Raw genomic sequence first — 12,366 nt, forward strand, 5'->3', positions numbered from 1 at the left:
CCTTGCTGCTGATAAATCCGGAGTGGGGGTGAGGGGGGTGAGGGGCAAGGATTGGAGGGGCCGCACGCGTATAATTAACCCGGGAGCGCAAGGGCCTTGCTACTCCATTGCATAGCAATATTCCAAAGTCATAAGTGAACCCTGTCGCCCGATGGGAATTAAAGTCGGGAGGAAAGAGGCGGGGAGGAAGGGGATCGCGGGAAGGGAGGCCACCACGAGGAAGCCCTCAGTGGGGGTCAACCATGCCGGCCCCTATCAAACGACCCTCAAAAACGGCTGTGACGCCCGTTGTAAGGGATCTGCTGAGGAGAGCGGAGGCGACAGGCGGGTTTTGGGGACAGGTCAGGGGGTTTCCGGCTCAGGGGTTGTTGTCGATGTTCCACGTCGCCGCTCAGGGCGTCCCAGCGGCTCCCTGCACTGGCGTCCTGGTGATGACCAGGGCCACTGATTGCCGTCGGAAGAGGACTTCCCGTCAGGAGACTTCTCCGGGCGTCCGTAAGAGAGCCGGCGTGCTCAGGAGGGCTAAGGTGTGGGGGCCCGGCCATGGAGAATGTGCCGGAAGGGAGTTTCGGTCACCGCCACGTATTGAGAGAGGAAGTAGAATTCCACCTGGAGGAAGAAGGAGGGGAAGCGTTGGGAGCGTCCATTGGATGGCGGCGGACCCCACCCCCCTAAAAAGGGCCAGTGCCAGGCTGAAGGATTTGGGGAGGGGGTGTGTATCTCTCCTCACACTTGAGGGGCCCCCAGAACCGTCGATTGATAATCTTGCAGGATTTGCGTCTGGGGATACGAGGAGAGAGGGCAGAGGAAGGGATTGCAAGAGAAAAACAGGCTACAGCAGCGAGAGAGAGAGGGCAGAGGAAGGATTGCAAGAGAGTAAACAGGATACAGCGAGAGGGATGGCGGAGGAAGGGATGGCACGAGAGTAAACAGGCTACAGCGGAGAGAGGGCAGAGGAAGGGATTAAAAGAGAGTAAACAGGATAGAGTGGAGAGATGGCAGAGGAAGGGATTAAAAGAGAGTAAACAGGCTACAGTGGAGAGATGGCGGAGGAAGGGATGAAAAGAGAGTAAACAGGCCACAGCGGAGAGAGGGCGGAGGAAGGGACGAAAAAGAGAGTAAACAGGCCACAGCGGAGAGAGGGCGGAGGAAGGGACGAAAAGAGAGTAAACAGGCCACAGCGAGAGAGGGTGGAGGAAGGGACTAAAAGAGAGTAAACAGGCCACAGCGGAGAGAGGGCGGAGGAAGGGATTAAAAGAGAGTAAACAGGCTACAGCGGAGAGATGGCGGAGGAAGGGATTGCAAGAGAGTAAACAGGCTAGCAGCGGAGAGATGGCGGAGGAAGGGATTGCAAGAGAGTAAACAGGCTACAGTGGAGAGATGCGGAGGAAGGGATTGCAAGAGAGTAAACAGGAAACAGCGGAGAGATGGCAGAAGAAGGGATTGAAAGAGAGTAAACAGGCTACAGCGGAGAGATGGCGGAGGAAGGGATTGCAAGAGAGTAAACAGGCTACAGCGGAGAGATGGCAGGGGAAGGGATTGCAAGAGAGTAAACAAGCTACAGAGGAGAGATGGCAGGGGAAGGATTGCAAGAGAGTAAACAGGCTACAGCGGAGAGATGGCGGAGGAAGGGATGAAAAGAGAGTAAACAGGCTACAGCGGAGAGATGGTGGAGGAAGGGATGAAAAGAGAGTAAACAGGCTACAGCGGAGAGATGGGCGGAGGAAGGATGAAAAGAGAGTAAACAGGCCACAGCGGAGAGATGGCAGAGGAAGGGATGGCAAGAGAGTAAACAGGCTACAGAGGAGAGATGGCAGAGGAAGGGATTAAAAGAGAGTAAACAGGCTACAGCGGAGAGAGATGGCAGAGGAAGGGATGGCAAGAGAGTAAACAGGCTACAGCGGAGAGAGGGCAGAGGAAGGGATTGCAGTTCTTGGCAACCTTCCGGCCCCCAGACCTCCTACAAAGACCTTCCGCCCCCCACCCCAAACCGGCCTCACCCGCATGATGCGAACGTTAAACATCCTCAGAAGCCGCTCGTTGTGTTCCTCCGAGGTGTAGATGTCCCTGCGCAGCTTCTCGGCGGCCCGCACGTAATCCCCCCGGGCCGAGTACATCCACTGCAGGGTGAGACCCCGACTCTGGGCGAGGGAGAAGCAGAGTAAGTGGGGGGCAGAGAAGGGTGTGAAGCCGGGGTATCGGGTGTAAAGGGGTTGGGGGGGGATCCCCTCCTCCGAGGAGAGAGGCCCAGCGGCATCACCGGACAGGTGGCGCCCCAGGTGAGCAGGCCTGTTCCTCCCTTGCGCCGCCTTCTCCCCCCTGCCGGACGATCTGAGAAACACAGAGTAAGCGGCGTTGTTTCCCCGGGAGGACGGATCTCACTAGTTGAGAAGGCGGTGGTACTACTACGCACTCTCCTGATTTGGGGCCGCTGTGGGGTGCCACCTCCTGCAACATGGGGTGTGTAGTTGACGTGGAAGCGGGAGACAGACGGAGGGTGCTCAACTCGCATCAGTCTCCATTTTGGGGAGCCCTCTTGGGGAACAACTTAGCGGAAAATGGCTCCCCAAATACGGAGGTGCTAATTTGGTTGGCGGGGGGTGAAAGCATCAGGGTAGAAACTAGGAGACTGGGAGTTGTAGTCCCTCCTTAGGCATGACAGCCGGCTGGGTTACTTTGGGCCAATCACCAGGAGACGGGGAGTTCTAGTCCCGCCTTAGGCATGAAAGCTGGCTGGGTGACTTTGGCCCAATCACTAGGCGACCGTGAGTTCTAGTCCCGCCTTAGGCATGAAAACCGGCTGGGTGACTTTGCGCCAATCACTAGGCGACAGTGAGTTCTAGTCCCGCCTTAGGCATGAAAGCTGGCTGGGTGACTTTGGGCCAATCACTAGGCGACAGTGAGTTCTAGTCCCGCCTTAGGCACGAAAGCCGGCTGGGTGACTTTGGGCCAATCACTAGGCGACCGTGAGTTCTAGTCCCGCCTTAGGCATGAAAACCGGCTGGGTGACTTTGCGCCAATCACTAGGCGACCGTGAGTTCTAGTCCCGCCTTAGGCATGAACGCCACCTGGGTGACTTTGGGCCAATCACTAGGTGACAGTCAGTTCTAGTCCCGCCTTAGGCATCAAAACCAGCTGGGTGACTTTGGGCCAATCACTAGGCGACAGTGAGTTCTAGTCCCGCCTTAGGCATGAAAAACGGCTGGGTGACTTTGGGCCAATCCCCTGAAGACGGGGAGTTCTGCCTCCCAGCGGATTTTTCGGCCCGTTGGAGGCCTTTTAGCCTTCCTGGGGACAAGAAGAACCTCGGGAAGCCACAAAATGGCCCTTCGGAAATCCGAAGTGGCGAAACCGACCCATTTTGTCGACCTGCCGAGGATAGAGAGGCTTCCCTCGAGCCTTCGGGAGGGCGACAAATGGCCATCGTCAACGGGCCCAAAAAAACCCGGCTGGGAGTCGTGCGCATGCACCGTGCAGAGTGAGGCGGGTGGGAAGGGGGTTTAGTGCTTGTACGCACAGGGGCGGGGTTGCGGGAGGCCGCCTTGTATTGTGGGTGCCGACACCGCAATCGGAAAGCTTCGCCATCCCTGCGACGGCCAGCGTTTTCCAGCTGGGAACCCCAGCATCCCGTGGCACCAACCGGTTGGCCTGAACCGTGCGAACGGAAGCTAAAGTCCCAGGACGGCGGGAGGGGGCGGGAAGGCGGGGAGGGTCGCCCACCTTCAGCTGGGCGTTGAAGTGGTTGAAGCGGGCGATCTGCGCCAGGAGGGACGTCGCCGTAGCACCAGTAGTCCAGGGGCAGGAGGTGGTCGTGGGTCAGCTTGAGGAGGAGGTGGCGACCACCTCGGCCACCGTCTTGGCCACGGCCGGCAGCGTGCCCTGCAGCGCCGGTTCAGGTGATCGTAGGTGTCCAGCATGGTGTTGAGGAAGGGTACGGCGCGAGTCCTGCCGGGGCGGAAAGGGGACACACACGCACACACGCGGCACGGCTGGCCAAGTGGGAGGGCTGCAGACCCTGCCTCTGCCGGACGCCGGGGAGGGGCTGGCGGGGTCCAGTTCCCAGTAGTGGAATGGGGGAGGTTGAGATGGCGGGACTCCCAACTCCCAGAATCCCCAGCGGACCCTAGAGATGGGGGGAGGGCTTGAGGAGCTTAAGATGGAGGACTTCCACTCCCAGAATTCCCCAGCCATCATGGCGGATCTTAAGATGGAGGACTTCCACTCCCAGAATTCCCCAGCCATCATGGCGGATCTTAAGATGGAGGACTTCCACTCCCAGAATTCCCCAGCCATCATGGCGGATCTTAAGATGGAGGACTTCCACTCCCAGAATTCCCCAGCCATCATGGCGGACCTTAAGATCGAGGACTTCCACTCCCAGAATTCCCAGCCATCATGGCGGACCTTAAGATGGAGGATTTCCACTCCCAGAATTCCCCAGCCATCATGTCGGAACTTAAGATGGAGGACTTCCACTCCCAGAATTCCCCAGCCATCATGGCGGACCTTAAGGTGGAGGGACTTCCACTCCCAGAATTCCCCAGCCATCATGGTGGACTTTAAGATGGAGGACTTCTACTCCCAGAATTCCCCAGCCATCATGGCGGACCTTAAGATGGATGGACTTCCACTCCCAGAATTCCCCAGCCATCATGGCGGACCTTAAGATGGATGGACTTCCTCTCCCAGAATTCCTCAGCTGGCATAGTGGAACTTAAGATGGAGGACTTCAAGCTTTGCTGGCTGGGGAATTCTGGGACTTGAAGTCCATCAGTCTTAACGGGGCCAAATTCAGAATGGGGAATTCTGGGAATTGGAGTCCAGCCTGTTTTTCAATTGCCAAGGTTAAGAAATACCGATTAAATCCCTGTTTTTTTCTTCTTCTCTGATTTATTGTCCAATTTTTACCGATTCTGCCGCTCAGCCCTGATGGGAGGGGGACCAAGGGGAGGAGGGAGGGGTGGACTTGGGGTTTTTTTTGGGGGGGGGTCTCAAAATAGGGGTTCTTTAAATCCCCCCCTTACCCCTCAGTCTCCCAGCGCCGGCCCTGCTCGGTCATCTGCTCGAAGAGGCTTTGACCACTATGATTCGGACTGTCCACCTGCAGGAAAGGAAGTTTGGGGATGGATGGCCTCAAGGAGACCCTTTCGTCCTGCCCTCCTCCTCCCCCCCATCCCAGGGGCTGCCTCCCCTGCCCTCCGCTCCTCCTCACCTGCTTAATGACGCTCTCGATGAGGCTGATCAGGGCCAGGCTGGTCTTAGCCAGCAATCGGTCGTCTCCTGCCAAGAGACCAGCAGCCAAGGCTCTAGTCCTCATTGAGAAACTTTTGTCCGGGACTCTCCCCCACCCGGTGGTTTTTTTTTTTTTTTTCCCGCCTGGCTGAGGGTAATGGCAGTTGTGGGGAGGAGGGGGGGGGGCTCTCTACCTCCTTAGCAGCCACGCTCCTTCACGGATAACGGATAATCCGAGTTGGAAGGGATCCTGGAGGTCACCTAGACCAACCCCCCTGCCCAAGCAGGAGACCCTACACCATTTCTGGAAGAAAGGAAGAAAGGAGAGAAAGGGGAGGGCAGGAAGGAAGGAAGGAAGGAAGGAAGGGAAGAAAGAAAGAAAGAAAGAAAGAAAGAAAGAAAGAAAGAAAGAAAGAAAGAAAGAAAGAAAGAAAGAAAGAAAGAACAGAATACCAGAGTTGGAAGGGACCTTGGAGGTCATCTAGTCCAACCCCAATCCACCCAAGCAAGACACCCTATACCGTTTCTGAAAGAAAGGAGAGAAAGAGAAAGGGAAGGAAGGAAGGAAGGAAGGAAGGAAGAAGAAAAGAAAGAAAGAAAGAAAGAAAGAAAGAAAGAAAGAAAGAAAGAAAGAAAGAAAGAAAGAAAGAAAGAAAGAAAGAAAGGAACAGAATACCAGAGTTGGAACGGACCTTGTAGGTCATCTAGTCCAACCCAATCCACCCAAGCAAGACACCCTATACCGTTTCTGAAAGAAAGGAGAGAAAGAGAAAGGGAAGGAAGGAAGGAAGGAAGGAAGGAAGGAAGGAAAGGAAGGAAGGAAGGAAGGAAGGAGGAAGGAAGGAAGGAAGGAAGGAAGGAAGGAAAGGAAGGAAGGAAGAAGGAAGGAAGGAAGGAAGGAAGGAAGGAAAGGAAGGAAGGAAGGAAGGAAGGAAGGAAGGAAGGAAGGAAGGAAGGAAGGAAGAAGAAAAGAAAGAAAGAAAGAAAGAATAGAAGAAGAAAAGAGAGAGAGAGAGAGAGAAAGGAAGGAAGAAAGGAAGGAAGGAAGGAAGGAAGGAAAAGAGATAGATAGATAGATAGATAGATAGATAGATGATAGATAGATAGATAGAACAGAATAACAGAGTTGAAAGGGGCCCTATAGGTCATCTAGTCCACCCCCCTCCACCTCAGCAGAACACCCTATACCATTTCTGAAAGAAAGGAGAGAAAGAAAAGGGAAGGAAGGAAGGAAGAAGAAAAGAAAGAAAGAAAGAGAAAGAAAGAAAGAATAGAAGAAGAAAGAGAGAGAGAGAGAAAGGAAGGAAGGAAGGAAGGAAGGAAGGAAAAGCGAGTAGATAGATAGATAGATAGATAGATAGATAGATAGATAGATAGATAGATAGATAGATAGATAGATAGATAGAACAGTATAACAGATTTAGAAGGGACCCTATAGGTCATCTAGTCCACCCCCTCCACCTCAGCAGGACACCGTACACCATTTCTGAAAGAAAGGAGAGAAAGAGAAAGGGAAGGAAGGAAGGAAGGAAGGAAGGAAGGAAGGAAGGAAGAAAGAAAGAAAGAAAGAAAGAAAGAAAGAAAGAAAGAAAGAAAGAAAGAAAGAAAGAAAAGAACAGAATAACAGAGTTGGAAGGGACCCTATAGATCATCTAGTCCACCCCCCTCCACCTCAGCAGGACATCCTACACCATTTCTGAAAGAGAAAGAGAAAGGGAAGGGTTAGAGAAGGAAGGAAGGAAGGAAGGAAGGAAGGAAGGAAGGAAAAAGAAAGAAAAGAGGAGGGAAGGAAGGAAGGAAGGAAGGAAGGAAGGAAGGAAGGAAGGAAGGAAGGACAGAACAGATTAACAGAGGTGGAAGGAGCTTCGAGGTCATCTAGTCCAACCCCCCACCCAAGTAGGACACCCAACATCATGAAAGAAAGAAGGAAGGAAGGAAGGAAGGAAGGAAGGAAAGAAAGAAAAGAAAGAAAGAAAGAAAGAAAGAAAGAAAGAACAGAATACTAGAGATAGAAGGGACCCTATAGGTCATCTAGTCCACCCCTCTCCACCTCAGCAGGACACCGTACACCATTTCTGAAAGAAAGGAGAGAAAGAGAAAGGAAGGAAGGAAGAAAGAAAGAAAGAAAGAAAGAAAGAAAGAAAGAAAGAAAGAAAGAAAGAAAGAAAGAAACAGAATAACAGAGTTAGAAGGAACCCTATAGGTCATCTAGTCCACCCCCCCTTCCACCTCAGCAGGACACCCTACACCATTTCTGACAGAGAAAGAGAAAGGGAAGGGTTAGAGAAGGGAAGGAAGGAAGGAAGGAAGGAAGGAAGAAGGAAGGAAGGAAGGAAGGAGGAAGGAAGGAAGGAAGGACAGAATACCAAAGTTGGAAGGGACCTTCGAGGTCATCTAGTCCAACCCCACCACCCTCAAATATCGGAAGGCTCCTCTCCTGTCTCCCCTGGTCCTTTTGTTCCTTCAAGTCCGAGGAAAGTCCGATGAACCGAGTCGGAAGGGATCTCGGAGGTCATCTAGCCCATCTCCGTTTGCACACGAGCCATTTTTTCTCACGGGTCCGTGTTGTTTGTTCGTTTGTCTCTAGTTAGAGCAACTCCGCGGTATCTCCTCCTCCTTCCCCCCCGCCCCCGCCCGCCCCAACTACAACCTGCTTGGAAAGTCCCCTCCTGCAACCCCCCAGGTTACACCGCGGCTACAACTCATCCCATCCTCCGCAGCCCTTCCCCCCACCCAACCCCTCCCCATGGGTCTTGGGGGGGTTGTGGGAGGGGAAAGGAATCGCTTTTCCCTTCACGTGTGCACCGCTTACGGGCCCGGAGCCAAAGCTGGGCGGCTGCCGGGCGCTCATACGTGCCGGCTTGCACGGGCGGAAGCCTTGATCCGCCGACCCGGCGGCTGACCCGCATCGATCCTGGCCGCGTCTCCAAACAGCTCCGGCTCGCCTGGCGCCAGCGGGAGTGACAGATCAACCCAAACCCGACGGACCTCTGACCCGGCTTGGATGGACACGAGAGAGAGCGCCGTCCCACGCCGGGCGCGACTAAACTCACCTGCCCGGCCCAGGCAGGTGCGACCCCCTTCCCCCACCTGCCTGGGCCGGGCCTGGAGGCTTTTCCAGAAGAGATTGGACTCCCGCCTGTCGGAAATGGCCTAGGGCCTTCCCGCTTGGGAGGAGGGAGGGTTGGACTAGATGACCTCCAAGGGTCCCTTCCTTAACTCTGGTATTGTCTATTGAATGGAACAGAAGTTGCCTTTGGAGGTTGTGGGAGCACCGTCCCTTGAGGCTTTCAAGGAGAGATTGGACTGGCCTCGGTCAGAAATGGTGCTTGGGGAAAGGGGTTGGACTGGATGACCTCCAAGGGTCCCTTCCAACTCTGATTATGTTATCTGAGATTCTGTTCTTCCATGATTTTATGACTCTATTCGCTTGAGACTTTCAAGAAGAGACTGGACTCCCATCTGTCGGAAATGGCCTAGGGCCTTCCCTCTTGGGAGGAGGGAGGGTTGGACTAGATGACCTCCAAGGGTCCCTTCCCTTAACTCTGGTATTGTCTATTGAATGGAACAGAAGTTGCCTTTGGAGGTTGTGGGAGCACCGTCCCTTGAGGCTTTCAAGGAGAGATTGGACTGGCCTTGGTCAGAAATGGTGCTTGGGAAGGAAGGTGGACTGGATGACCTCCAAGGGTCCCTTCCAACTCTGAGTATGTTATCTGAGATTCTGTTCTTCCATGATTTTATTCCTCTATTCGCTTGAGACTTTCAAGAAGAGACTGGACTCCCATCTGTCGGAAATGGCCTAGGGTCTTCCCGCTTGGGAGGAGGGCGGGTTGGACTAGATGTCCTCCAAGGGTCCCTTCCCTTAACGCTGGTATTCTATATTCAATGGAACAGAAGTTGCCTTTGGAGGTTGTGGGAGCACCGTCCCTTGAGGCTTTCAAGGAGAGATTGGACTGGCCTCGGTCAGAAATGGTGCTTGGATATGAGGTTGGACTGGATGACCTCCAAGGGTCCCTTCCAACTCTGAGTATGTTATCTGAGATTCTGTTCTTCCATGATTTTATTCCTCTATTCGCTTGAGACTTTCAAGAAGAGACTGGACTCCCATCTGTGGGAAATGGCCTAGGCTCTTCCCGCTTGGGAGGAGGGTGGGTTGGACTAGATGACCTCCAAGGGTCCCTTCCCTTAACTCTGGTATTGTCTATTGAATGGAACAGAAGTTGCCTTTGGAGGTTGTGGGAGCACCGTCCCTTGAGGCTTTCAAGGAGAGATTGGACTGGCCTTGGTCAGAAATGGTGCTTGGATATGAGGTTGGACTGGATGACCTCCAAGGGTCCCTTCCAACTCTGAGTATGTTATCTGACATTCTGTTCTTCCGTGATTTTATTATTCTACTCGCTTGAGATTTTCAAGAAGAGACTGGACTCCCCATCTGTCAGAAATGGTGCTTGGGAAGGGGAGTTGGACTGGATGACCTCCAAGGGTCCCTTCCAACTCTGATTATGTTATCTGAGATTCTGTTCTTCCATGATTTTATGACTCTATTCGCTTGAGACTTTCAAGAAGAGACAGGACTCCCATCTGTGGGAAATGGCCTAGGGTCTTCCCTCTTCGGAGGAGGGTGGGTTGGACTAGATGACCTCCAAGGGTCCCTTCCCTTAACTCTGGTATTCTATATTCAATGGAACAGAAGTTGCCTTTGGAGGTTGTGGGAGCACTGTCCCTTGAGGCTTTCAAGGAGAGATTGGACTGGCCTCGGTCAGAAATGGTGCTTGGGGAAAGGGGTTGGACTGGATGACCTCCAAGGGTCCCTTCCAACTCTGAGTATGTTATCTGACATTCTGTTCTTCCATGATTTTATTACTCTACTCGCTTGAGATTTTCAAGAAGAGACTGGACTCCCATCTGTCGGAAATGGTGCTTGGGAAGGGGGTTGGACTGGATGACCTCCAAGGGTCCCTTCCAACTCTGATTATGTTATCTGATATTCTGTTCTTCCATGATTTTATTCCTCTATTCGCTTGAGACTTTCAAGAAGAGACTGGACTCCCATCTGTCGGAAATGGCCTAGGCTCTTCCCGCTTGGGAGGAGGGCGGGTTGGACTAGATGACCTCCAAGGGTCCCTTCCCTTAATTCTGGTATTCTATATTCAATGGAACAGAAGTTGCCTTTGGAGGTTGTGGGAGCACCATCCCTTGAGGCTTTCAAGAAGAGATTGGACTGGCCTCAGTCAGAAATGGTGCTTGGGGAAAGGGGGTTTGAATGGATGACCTCCAAGGGTCCCTTCCAACTCTGATTATGTTATCTGACATTCTGTTCTTCCATGATTTTGTGACTCTATTCGCGTGAGCCTTTCAAGAAGAGACCGGACTCCCATCTGTCGGAAATGGTGCTTGGGAAGGGGAGTTGGACTGGATGACCTCCAAGGGTCCCTTTCCAACTCTGGTATTCTATATTCAATGGAACAGAAGTTGCCTTCGGAAGTTATGGGATCCCTTGAGGCTTTCAAGAAGAGATTGGACCGGCCTCTGTCAGAAATGGTGTAAGGGTCTCCCGCTCGGGCGGGGTGGGTGGGGGGGGGGGGTTGGACTAGATGACCTCCAAGGGTCCCTTCCAACTCTTGTTAATCTGGTAAGAACCCAAATATGACATGGTATGGGGTTTGTTTTATCAACGGTTAGAAAAAAATAAAACAAATGAAAAGGGAGGAGATGTATTCACAAAGTCATAAGAGAGTTTGGGAAATAGATATATTGGATATGTGACTTATATTAGCTTATATGGGAATGTGATTATTGTTATATCGTTATGTTGGATAAGAAGAGCATTATTCGTCATGTTGAGCACATGAAATTTGGTACCTAAAGGACACATGACTGATTTATTGGATGTAAATATTGTGTGTATATGTGTGTCGGTATATATATATATATATATATATATATATATATATGTGGATCTTTGGTTGTTCGGGTTTTCTCCCGCGTAGATTCAAAGTATCTAGGCAACGTTTCGATGAAGTCTCATTCATCATCTTCAGGCTTCTGTCTTCTGCTCTTGCTTCTCAGAGTTATAAATATATATATTATAAAAATATAAATATAAATATAAATATAAATATAAATAAAATGGTAGGCCTTACACCATTTCTGAAAGAAGGCAGTCCAGTCTCCTCTTGAAAGTCTCAAGGGATGAAGCTCCTACAAGTTCTGACTAACCGAATGAAGAATTAAGCGTTCAGAGTTGTTAACCTCATCTTACGTAGCTTTTTCTCTGTTACTATCACACTACTAACTAGAGCCTACAAAACATTTGCCGGACCAATACTCGAATACAGCTCATCGGTCTGGAACCCGCAGTACGTATCTTGATATTAACACCGTGGAGAAAGTCCAGAAATATTTCACAAGAAGAAGAGTTCTCCACTCCTCTACTCGTTGTAGAAGACCTTATGCCACCACCAGACTCGAAATTCTAGACCTAGAAAACCTTGAATTAGGCCGCCTTCGGTCCGATCTAAGTGTAGTATATAAAATCATACATTGTAACGTCCTACCTGTCAATGAATACTTCAGCTTCAACCATAACAACACAAGAGCAAACAATAGATACAAACTCAAGGTTAACCGCGCCAAACTTGATGGCAGGAAATACGACTTCATCAATAACAGAGCGGTCAATGTCTGGAATCCTCGACCTGACTCTGGGGTTTCTTCCCCAAACCCCCCAAAACTTTAACCTTAGACTGTCTACTATGGACCTCACCCCTTTCCTAAGAGGTCTGTAGGGGACATGCATAAGCGCACCAACGTGCCCACCGTCCCTGTCCTATTGTTTCTTTTATTTATTTTTCTTATACGTATCCTATATGTATCTTATATATATTTCTTCGATGTATTTCATGTATTCATAACCATGTTTATACTTATACCGTCCCTGTCCTATTGTTTCTTTTATTTATTTTTCTTATATGTATCCTCTATGTATCTCATATATATTTCTTCAATGTATTTCATGTATTCATAACTATGTTTATACTTATACCGTCCCTGTCCTATTGTTTCTTTTATTTATTTTTCTTATATGTATCCTCTATGCATCTCATATATATTTCTTCAATGTATTTCATGTAT

The 12,366-nt window shown here is 51.0% G+C and overlaps 1 long non-coding RNA gene across 1 annotated transcript; it reads right to left on the reverse strand.

Annotated features, from left to right (window-relative positions):
* Nucleotides 1–538: 538 nt before the first annotated feature.
* LOC148123814 (uncharacterized) lies at nucleotides 539–3,886 on the reverse strand. The gene is made up of 3 exons (XR_015740517.1): nucleotides 3,721–3,886; nucleotides 2,001–2,141; nucleotides 539–609 (listed from the first exon to the last, which is right to left on the reverse strand). It is a non-coding gene; the product is annotated as an uncharacterized LOC148123814 (long non-coding RNA).
* Nucleotides 3,887–12,366: the final 8,480 nt, after the last annotated feature.

The sequence above is a fragment of the Pseudonaja textilis genome, unplaced genomic scaffold (assembly GCF_049901715.1).
Source record: "Pseudonaja textilis isolate UNSWEBS1 unplaced genomic scaffold, rPseTex1.2 PTEXCTG276, whole genome shotgun sequence".
NCBI classification, from domain to species: Eukaryota; Metazoa; Chordata; class Lepidosauria; order Squamata; family Elapidae; genus Pseudonaja; species Pseudonaja textilis.